Raw genomic sequence first — 11,826 nt, forward strand, 5'->3', positions numbered from 1 at the left:
AGAAATTCAGGGGATAATTCCATCCAATGAAGGTTGAGGGGGGACTGCACTCCAAGGTCAGGGTCAGTGATTGGGCCCCCCGGTCAGTGGTCAGTCACACCCCCACACGGACGGGTTCTCTCATCAGGAAAGGGCCGGGAAAATTCCGACACAGCCAGAAGCCTCAGACCCTTAACGGGAGCCGCCCAGTCACGTGTCAGGATGGCTTCCCACATTGATATTTGTCTCCCTCGTCAATTGTAAGGATGCTATAATTCTCCTCTTCATTACAACAGCCACAGAACCTAGCACAAGACTTGGCACAGAGTATGCGCTCAGTCAACATCTGTGGCTATTAAGAAAAAGAGGCTGGTATGGTTTGGATAGGTGTCCCTCAAAAGCCCATGTGTCAAAGCTTTGGTCAAGAGCCTGTGGTGCTCATTGGGTGGCTGTGGAACCTTTAAGAGATGAGGCCAAGTGAAAGATCTTGCGGCCATTGGAGGTGTGGCCTCGAAGGGGATTGTGGGAGCCTGGCCCCGCCTCTTCCTCTTCCTGTTTTCATTTCCCGCCAACTTCTAGCGGAGCGGCTTTCCGCCTGTTTCTGCTATGTGCTGTCTCACCTCAGGCTCAACGAGTCAGCAGCCAGCCTACCTTGGGTTTAAACACCTAAAATTGTGAGCCTAAATGAATCTTACCTCTTTATAAGTTGATTACCTGAGGTTTGTTAGGGTAACAGAAAACGAAGGCCAACTCTGGTCTTTGTACAGCTCAGGGGACGCCCCCGCCGCAGCTGGGGCTCAATGCCCTCCCTCCGGTCCTGCCCTGGAGAGCGTCTTGCAGCCCTCAAACGCCTGCCTGCTTCTCCTTTCATCTTGGCTCCCAGCGGCACCAGTCTTTCTGTATCTCCATCCCCACAGAAAACCCTCCCTTCGGCCATCTTCCCTTCCCCCTCGTATCTTAGTGTTTGAAAGAGTGAGTCGCAGCATCGGCCCTGTCTTCACCTCCCACTCGTTCCTCAGCCCACAGCAATCTGGCGCCCTCCCCCACCACTCCTCTGAAAATCCTGCCTGTAAAGTCCCCAAAGCCCTCTTCATCTGACAGATCCTGTGGTTCTTTTCCCATCCCCATCCTGCCTGACCACTAGGTAACTTTCTGCCCCGCCCTCCCTCCTGAACTTTGGAAAATTCCACCTGTGTGGTTTTTCTGGACTCTGTTAACCTCAGCTGCCTTTCTCTCCCTGCTTCTCTGATTCCCCTTTCTCTCTCTCCTGAAGCTTGGCTTTTCTCCTGCTTTGAACCAACCCAATGAAATGTTGATGGCTCCCAAATCTCTGCCCCCCCCCAATGCTGTCTGGAGTATGTTTGAAAGCAAAGATTCTATAGGGTGTTCAGGGTGAGATAGGGCGTCGCACCCAGACTCTGACATATGGGTTCTGTTAATTCTTTGCTTAAGGCTCCTTATCCATCTCAGTTGGGGTTAATATTAGTTCTGATCCCAAAGGGTGGTCAGAACTAGTAGCCTCAGTAGGTGCTCTGTGAACAGTCACCATTATTTTTATTGTGATGAAGAGGAGGAAGAAAAGTATCTCTTGCTAAAAGCCTTCATTCATTGGCTTTTCTTTTCCTATAGGATGAAACCAAATTTCTGACCTTCTCATTCACATTGTCCCATAATCTGATTGTCCCAGCCTTTCCTTCTAAATAAATGCCATTTTCTTCACATGCTAAACTATCAGTATTTCCATTTTCTTTTAGGTGATTCCCCATTGCTGAATATAGTACCTGTGCCCAGTAGCCTCATAGTAACTAGGGGCTCATCTATTAAGTCAATAACTACATCAGAAGTTAGAGGCATTTTCCTGAATCTTAATATTGCAGTATTATCCTATCACCCCAGATCTTTGTAAATCTTCAAATCCAATTACATTTTTAATTTGTACTGGTGCACAGCATCATTAACTCCAGGGACTACTTGCTTTGAGCAGCTGTGATTCTACAAGACATTTGGAAAGTAACTTGGAACCAAAGAGAGGCCTAGTACTGACCACATCATCTGCTTGCACCCAGACTTGATTCTGTTGATGGACAGTTCTGTGACCTTAGGTATATCATATCATATCATATCATATCAGATGCTACAAAGGAGAGGTCAGTGGTGCTGGAAGAGCTTGTAACTGAGGGCTCTGATCTTGTTGAGGAGAGCAGGAAGGGCTCTCTGAATAAGTGACAGATAATTGGAAGCCTGAATAGAGAGGAGTAATGAATTGGATTACGAGGGGTTTGGGGTCTTGAAGATAATCACAGGGATCAAAGCTGGAAAGCACAGTGTGGAGGATGTTACTCCTGAACATGAAGCATTTTTATCAGTGATTGACATGAGAGCATATTCACCTTGGGAAGACCACTGTTAACCAGTGTGAAAATAGATTACAGGACAGGCAGGTAATGATGAAGAAGGTACTGCAGTAGTCCAGACAAAAGATGATGACACATCAGGCCATGGACAGAGGAAGGTAAAGGTTATATTGTGGGAGTACATCCAAAGACTTGATCTAGGATTGGAGATGGTAAGAAAGGAAGGGAAGGTATCAGGCACATCTTTTGGGTCATTGAACTACAACATCCTATGAAGCAGTTGATGGTTCTGCTCCGTTTTGTGCCTATGCACCACAGCTGCCTTACTTCAGGAGTGACTTTTGCTCATGTGCTCTCAGATACTCCCCTTTGCTCATCAGATATAGCTCTTATAAACCCAGTTTAATGCTCCCCTTCATGAATTCTGAAGGAAACGCTCAGGGCTCTTTGGTGATAGTAACACCCAGGATAAAACAACATTTGCAACCTTGACACTTTAGAAACTATCTGTTATGGTTTGGATGTAAGGTATCCCCCAAAAGCTCACGTGTGAGACAATGCAAGAAAGTTCAGAGGACAAATGGTTGGGTTGTAAGAGCCTTAACCCAATCAGTGAATTAATCCCCATGATAGGGATTAGCTGAAGTGGTAGGGTGTAGCTGGAAGAGGTGGGAATTGGGGCATGGCTTTGGGGTATATATTTGTGTCTGGCAAGTGGAGACCTCTCTGCTTTTCTGATTGTCATGTGAACTGCTTCCCTCTACCACATTCTTCCACCATGGTGTCCTGCCTCACCTTGAGCCCCGAGGAATGGAACCGGCTGTCTGTGGACTGAGACCTCTGAAACCGTGGGCCCTGTAATGAAGTTTTCCTCCTCTAAAATTGTTCTGGTCAGAACTTTTAGTCATAGCAGCATAAAAGCTAATCAAAATACTATCCTGTCCAGGTAGTGATTACTCCCTATGTTCATCTTCTGCAACCATGCTTGCTCCATGTAGCTGCTGCCTCTCCATCTTGGGTCCCAAAAGGAGGTGATGGAGCAGAGATTTCCCTAACCAAACCTCAGGCCCAGAGACATACTTACTTATATGCCACTGAGATTTTGAGATTGTTGCATAGTAAAAGTGATTGATAAACTTACCACAGGCTGTGCTTGGGCCTTCATACACCCCATCTCTCTTACGCTGCATACTGTGGCATCAGCATGGCAGTACCTGTGTTCTAAAGATAAAGAAACTGAAGCTTAGAGAGGTTGAGCTACTTATTCAAAATCACACAGTGGAGCCAGAATTCAACCCAGTTTTCTGATTTATATTCTACATCCTGCAATGTCTGACTTCAGGACTCTTCTTGTGGTGTTAACCACATAAACTTGTCTTCTTCTTTTTGATCTAGGTGGAAAAAGTAGGGGATGAAGGAGTAAATTCATAGCCTCTTCCTTTTCTAAGGGGAACTAACCCAAAGACATTGGCTCAGAACTTAATCATTATATCCTGGATGCCAACCTAAGAAGCCCCCATCTGGGTCCTGTTTCTATGGGAGAATGCGTTCCAAATTCCAAAACACTTGATTTTATACTTGCGTCGTTCTCTTCTGGAGTTGGCTAGCATCTCTGTGTGTGAACACACATGCTTCCTTATGTTCTAAGATTTCCTGTGATTTTTATGTACTCACTTACCTGGTTCAGATGTCTAAAGTCAGTGTCACATCGTAGATATTTGCATTTACCTTTAGATAAGGCTCCCAGACCTACTGAATCTGCCACACAGGCTCAACTCCTGGGGTACCATTCATGTTGTCACTCTGTAGTGCCCCCTGGAATTGTGCGAGAGGATGATCCCAAGCCCCTTATGACAGGCCACAACTGACCCGGCTAAAAGGCCATGCTGTCCCTTGTCAAATGAATCATGTATTTCTTGATCATATATCTTTTTGGCCCTAGAGAGACGGTACCTTGTAGTTGTACAGTATTCTGTGGGGGATACATTCCCGGACTCCCAATGGGGACCTGAAACCATGGGCAGTAGGGAGCCCTAGACATACTGTTTTTTCTTATACATGCATACTTATGATAAAGTTTAGTTTGTAAACTAGGCACAGGAAAAGATTAACAATGAAAATAATAACAATTTATTATAATTAAAATTATTTAAAACTGACAAGTTATTCATTTCTGAAAATCTCCATTAATATTTCCACACTATGGTTGACTTGGAAAAGTACATAAAGAGGACTATATATCAAGGGTGCTCAGATACTTATTTCTTACGATCATAGATCAAGAACTGACTGAATGATTCTTCAAGATACATACAACCCCAGTATTTTGTGATTTTCATTATAGAGATCTTTCATCTCCTTGGTTAGATTAATTCTTAGGCATTATTTATTTATTTATTTTTATTATTATTATTTTTTACATGAAAATGTTTATTCTCTCCCAGGACACTGATCCAGCATAGCAACCACTTGGCAACCTGGCTTCCTCTCAGCAAAGATGCAGTTCTTGAAACTGCTCTCTTCATGAGTCCCCTGCAGCTGAAGGCCTGGGCTCTGCTCACACAAAGTTCCCTGCGATGGCCAGCACCATGGAATACTCTCCTTCCCTCTGGCGCAGGCTTCTGGGTATGGGTACTTTAATTTGGATCTCTATAGGGTTCCCATTGTTCTCAGTGAGGACCATGTTGTTAGAGCCGAACTTAGGGGTCCTTCAGTGGCCAGGCCTGTGGTGTCCTACAATGAATGCATTTTTCTTCTGTCCCCTGATGACCAGCAGTATTCAGTTGCTAACTTTGCCCACCCCATTCTTGTTATAGACATAGGTACACCAAGGAGGGTGATGATATGGGGTGTTCCCCAGGGTGCTGTGGTCCACCACATGCAACTGTGTTATCTTCTCAATCACACCGAGGCTCCCAGTGGTACTAAAACAGCTCTAGCTGAATGCTCTGTTTACACTTGTAAAAGGGCCCCAGAGTCCACTAAAAACAGCCATGGGATTCCCCAGATGACATATCTGCTTACATTGCCCTAGAATATCCCACCTGGAGCCCCACTTGTCAAGCTCTGCCTTCTCCCACATGCCCTCTGCCCAGGCACACTGGACCTGCCAGGCAAAAAACGATCTGCTTATTTATGTCTTGAAGCTCTCGTGAATGGGGTTTTTGTTTTCTTTTTCAACCAAGTTCATTGTTGGTGTATAGGAAAAAGATGAATTTTTGTATATTGATTTTATGTCCTATCATCCTCAAACAGGGATAATTCAGCTTCCTCCTTTCTTATTTGTAACTCTTATATTTCTTTCTATTGCATGATTGCTCTGGCTAAAGTTTCCAGTACTGTATTGAATAAAAGTGAAGGGAGGAGACACTCTTGTCTTATTCCTTATTTTAGAGGAAATTCTTTCAGATTTTTCCTATTTAGTATGGTTTTGCCACTAATGAAAGAAATTGAAGAAGATGCTAATAGATGGAAATACATCCAAAATTCATGGATTGGGAGAATTAATATTGTTAAAGTGGCCACACTACTGAAAGCAATCTACAGATTCAATGTAATATCCCATCAATATACCAGTGACATTCTTTTTTGGTGGAGGTGGTGGGGTTTACCGGGGATTGAGCTTATGGGTCCTTGACCACTGAGCCACAACACCAGCCCTATATTTTGTAGTTTATTTAGACACAGGATCTCACTGAGTTGCTTAAGCGCTTTTGCTGAGGCTGGCTTTGAACTCATATCATAATCCTCCTGTCTCAGCCTCCTGAGCCACTGGGATTACAGGTGTGCACCACCACACCCGGCCCATTGACATTCTTTACAGAGCTAGAAAAAATAATCCTAAAGTTCATATAGAAGCATAAAATATCTTGAATTTCCAAAATAATTCTGAACAGAAAGAACAATGCCAAAGGTATAACAATATTTTATCTCAAAATATATTATAGAGTCATTGTAATAAAAACATCATGATATTATCATAAAATAGACACACAGACCAGTGGAACAGAATAGAAAACCCAGGAATAAACCCACATCTACAGCCATATGATTCTCCACAAAGGATCCAAAAACATACATTGGAGAAAAGATAGCCTTTTCAGCAAATGGTGCTGGAAAGATTCAACTTCTGTAGAAGATTGAATCTAGATCGTGTCTCTCACCCTGTACCCCCCCCAAAAAAAAAATCAATTCAAAATGGATCAAAAACCTTAATGTAAGACCTGAAAATTGGAAACTACTAGAGGAAAACATAGGGGATACACTTCAAAATATAAGCAATGATTTCCTGAACAGGACTCAGATAACTCAGGGAATATAACAACTGATAAGTAGCATTGCAACAAATTAAAAACTTGTGCATAGTAAAGGAAACAATCAACAGAATGAAGAGACAGCCTAAAGAATGGGAAGAGATTCTTGCCTGCTATTTGTCTGACAGAAGATTAATATCCAGAGTATATGAAGACCTCAAAAAAAGTAATTCTAATAATAAATGGGCAATATAGGTGAATAGTCACTTCTCAAAAGAAGAAGTGGCCAGTAAATACATGAAAAAATGCTCAGCATCTTTATCCATCAGAGAAATGCAAATCAAAACTACACTGAGATTCCATCATCCGAGTCAGAATGGCTATTTTCAAGAAAACCAAAAATTACACATGCTGGTGAGGATGAGAGGAAAATGAATCCTTATGTGCTATTGGTGGAAATGTAAATTAGTACAGCCACTATGGAAAATAGTATAGCATTTCCTCAAAAACTAAAAATAGAACTACTATATGATCCTGTTATACCACTTCTGAGTATATGTCCAAAGGAATTAAAAGTCAACATACCATAGAGATATCTGGGTACCCATATTCATCAGGGCACTATTCACAATATCCAAGTTATGAAATCAACCTAGATCCCCATCAACAGATGAGCAGATAAAATGTGGTATATGTGTGGGGCTGGGGATGTGGCTCAAGCGGTAGCGCGCTCGCCTGGCTTGCATGCGGCCCGGGTTTGATCCTCAGCACCACATACAAACAAAGATGTTGTGTCCACCGAAAAACTAAAAAATAAATGTTAAAAAAATTCTCTCTATCTCCTCTCTTTTAAAAAAAATGTGGTATATGTGCATAGTGGAGTATTATACAGCCAAAAAATGAAATTGTGTCATTTTCAAGAAAATATGGATAGAACTGGAGATCGTCATCTTAAGTGACAAGTCAGACAAGTATTGAATGTTTTCTCTCATGTACAATTAATATGTACAAAATAATTAGAGTTAACAATTATAGCTTTTTTTAAAAAGAGGGGCAGCGAATGAATGGTCATGGAACTTATAGGTCCAAGGGAGAACAAATGTGAATGAATACCACAAAAGACCAGACAGTGGGAAAGTAGCGCTTAAAATGAAGTGGAAAAGGGTAGGGAGGAGAAAAATGCTTTGCCTCAATTGAATAACTGATTTGTCTTCTGCTTTCTAAATACAGCAGTTATATTTAGTTTTGTTCTGGATTTCCAGGAATCCCAGATCTGTTCTTCATTTGGGCTCTCCCAGAAGTAAACTAGAATCAAGCACTGTACGTTGGAAGTGATCCCAGGAAGCTTGAACAGAGGATTCAGGAAATGAAATGGGAGGAAAACAGGTTACCATGTAGGCACCTAGCTCAGTACCTCCGGGAACTCTGGGAACATTCTAGAATGTCTCAAAGTTATGCCAACCGTGGGTTAAAAAGTGGGCATGTTTATTCAATAACTTCCATTCATTATTGGTTATAGGTTGCTTTGGGGAGCATTCACTGTCTGCCACTTGTACTTGCATTCTGCATGGCCAGACACCCCCATGATGGATGGCTGCAAATCTAGGCACTCAAATCTTTGACTTAGTTTTGGATATTCATGTTCTCTCTCTTGTTACCCCTAACTTCATTATTTCCCCCTTATCATAGAGGTAGTTTCCACTTATAGGTGAGTGTGGCCAAGCTCTTAAGATATGCACAATGGGATGTACCTGGAAGAGATGTAGACCACTTCTAAGACCTTGCCTTAATAAGAATGGAATGTCATGTTTACAGCAGCACAATTCACAATAGCCAAACTATAGAACTAGCCTAGGTGTCCATCAATAGATAATGGATGAAGAAAATGAGGTATATATACACAATGGAGTTTAATTCAGCCATAAAGAAAAATGAAATCATGTCATTTGTAGAAAAACGGATGGAACTAGAGACCATCATGCTAGCTGAAATAAGTCAAACATTGAAGGTCAAGGGACATATGTTTTCTGTCATATGCAGAAGCTAGAGGAAAATGGAAAAGAAAGGGGCAGATCTCATGGAAGTCAAAGGAAGAACAATAGAGGAAGGGGACCAAACGGTGGGAGGGGGAGGGAGAGGGGAAGTCTTCGGGAGTGATATTGGCTAGATTATATTGTTATATTGTGTGCATGTACAAATATGTGACAACAAATCCCACATATGTACAACTATAATGTGCCAGTAAAAAATGTGGAAATTATTGAAAAAAAGGATGGGATGTGCATTCTACCATGTGCAACCTGCCTCCACTACCTGCTTCCTGGTTGAGAACTGAGACTAGAGTTTCCTTCCTGGACTCAGTGATGAAAGCCACAAATTAGTAAAGGAGTCATCCTTCCGATTTTTCAATGTACTTTTTGACAGTTATGTAAAAAGAGAAACTAATTTTAAAAAAAGGGAAACATGCAATCCCACACTGTTGTATTGTGTGCATGTACAAATATGTAGTTCTCTGGTTTGGTCTTCTGGTAACAATGCTACTCTATAACTCTCTCTCCCCCTCTCCTCCCCTCCCCTCCCCTCCCCTCCTCTCCTCTCCTCTCCTCTCTGGAAATTTTAAAGAAATTCTGATAACCCAACATCCTGATTCCTGAGTGCTCCACATTTGTTTCTAAAATCAGCTAATATTATTGAGGGTCTACTATGTGCTAAGCATGTGCTACATGGAGGTGATCACTCAGAAGTGGTCGTGCTTTTTAGTGACATTAAAATTAGTCATCCAGGGGCTGGGGTTGTGGCTCAGCGGTAGAGTGCCTGCCTGGCATATGTGAGGCCCTGGGTTCGATCCTCAGCACCACATAAAAATAAAGTATTGACAACTACAACTAAAAAAATAAATATTAAAAAAATTAATCATTCATCTTGACAGTCACTCAAGTCCTACTGGTACAAGGTCCAGTAGAAATAGGAATGTGAACCCCTCCTCTGGAGATTGTGTTAAGACTTAAGGGCAGAGGTAACATTTATGTTAAGCCCTTGAAGTTTGAGCAAGAGCTCAGATCTGAGAAGGAGAAGCTGTTTCATGTCCAAAGAACAGTGTGGGCTAAGGCATAGAAGTGCCTGGTAGGCCTGGCAATGCCACTTCCTAAAACTGCTGTTCAATAGTCACCTGCGATTACTGAGAGCTTTAAATGTAGCTGATCCCAACTGATGTGTGAAACACATTCTGCAATTTGAAGACTTGGTACTAATAACCAGATATAAAAATCCTCGTCAGTGTTTGGAACACTGATTGCATGTTGAAAAATGACAATATTTGGATATATTGCATTAAGTAAAATATACCATTAAATTAATTCCATCTTTTCCCTGATTTTTAACAAGACACGTAAAACACTTTAAATATTTGTTATGGAATCCTGTGTCACCCTAAAATTCTTATGTTAAAGCATGGCCCCCAGTACCTTAGAGTGACTATATTTGAAGATACGACCTTTTCAGAGATGATAAAGTTAAACGAGGTTCTATGGGTGGGGCCCTAATCCAAGAGAGCTGGTGTTTTTATAAGAAGAGATACCAGTGACGCATGTGCACAGGGAAAGTCACATAAAGACAGCAGTAAAACTGTCTTCCTCTGGCTTCATCTAAGAGCAAAGAAGAGGCCTGACAAGAAACAAACCCTGCTGATACCTTGATCTCAAATTTCTAGACTTCAGAACTATGAGAATATAAATTCTGTTGTTTAAGCCACCCAGTTGTGGCAGCCCAATTAGCATTAAGCAAGAAAAGTTGGGACTGTCTATAGTAAAGGTCAGTAAATCCACATCTGAGCTCTTTGCTCAGCTGGGGCTACACCTAGTTGCAAGATAATCTGGGAAATGTGGTCTCAAGTAGGAACACATTTCTTCCAGATAGTTCTACATATGGGTAAGGTAATATTTAGTGACCAGCTGGTTATCTTGGTCCTAGACCCCCCCCCCAGGAGTTTCAGTGATGTCTCTGACTACCTGTGTGACCTAGTCCTTAGTGCCCCTCTCTGTACAATGAGCTTGTTTATCCCCACTGTATGGAAACTACCATCTGTCGCAGCCTCCAGCCCAAGTCAGAGCAGTATGTGATGCTCATTGGTATAGGTTGGGTTAAGAGAGACTGTTAAGAAGAGTATGACTGGATACTGGATTTGGGGGTTGGGGCCTAGGAAGCAGTATAGCTTGTGTGGTAAGAGCACTGATTTTGGAGTCAGCTGCCTGGGTTCAAAAGTCACACATTCTATGCCCTTCGATGAGTGATTTGCTTCTTGGAGAACAGTTTCCTCTATAATAGGAAAACAACATTCAAATTATTGGGTTATTAGACTGATGGCTGATCTAATCCACTGTTTTTCAGACTTTGCCGTCTCTCCTCAATGTTTTGTTTTTCATATTCATGTGCCAACTGTAGTATTATCTAATATTTTCTTTATACATTTTAGCGACAGCTTTGATACATAATTCTTATGTCATGGAATTGTCCATTTAAAGTGTACTATTCAGTGATTTTGGTATATTCACAAAATTGTACAATCATTAGTACAGGAAACTCAAACACCCTAGTTCCTATTATCCCACAAAGAAACTCTATCCTTTAGTAATCACTCTCCATCCATCTCTTTAGCCCTAGATATCACTAATCTGCTTTTCTTTATAGATTTGCCTATTCTGAGCACTCCATATGAGTGGAATTATAAAGTGTGTGGCCTTTTGTATTTGGCATCTTTCATGTAATAATGTTTTCAAATTTCATCCACATGATAGTATTTATTCGTACTGATTTCTTTCTGTGGATGAATAGTGTTCTATTAAATTTTATTTATCCATTTAAAATTCAAAATCCAAAGTGCTCTAAAATTCAACACTTTCTGATGCCACAATAGGAAACTTTACACCTGAGCTTACGTGATGGGTCACAGTCAAAATGAAGTCCCATTGAAAATATATTAAAATTACCTTCAGCATTTGTGTACCAGGTGTATATGAAACATTGATGAATTTTATGTTTCAGCTTGGCTGCCATCCCTAGGATAGCACATTATATATAAGAAATATTCCACAATCCAACAGCCATAGAGTTCTTGTATATCATGTGTAAAGCCCTGGTTTGATCCCTAGCACTGGAATATGAAAAAAAGAATGGGGTTCTGGTGATTAGAAAAAAACTCTGTTAGACAAATGATAACCAGTTGGGTATGGTGGTGCACGTCT

The 11,826-nt window shown here is 41.4% G+C and overlaps 1 pseudogene; it reads right to left on the reverse strand.

The window, feature by feature from the left end:
- Positions 1-4,890: 4,890 nt before the first annotated feature.
- LOC124079739 (large ribosomal subunit protein uL14m-like) lies at positions 4,891-5,328 on the reverse strand (annotated as a pseudogene).
- Positions 5,329-11,826: the final 6,498 nt, after the last annotated feature.

This window comes from Marmota monax, unplaced genomic scaffold, assembly GCF_021218885.2.
Source record: "Marmota monax isolate L192 unplaced genomic scaffold, Marmota_monax_Labrador192_F-V1.1 WCK01_AAM20220418_F8-fsc00028, whole genome shotgun sequence".
Lineage (NCBI taxonomy): Eukaryota > Metazoa > Chordata > Mammalia > Rodentia > Sciuridae > Marmota > Marmota monax.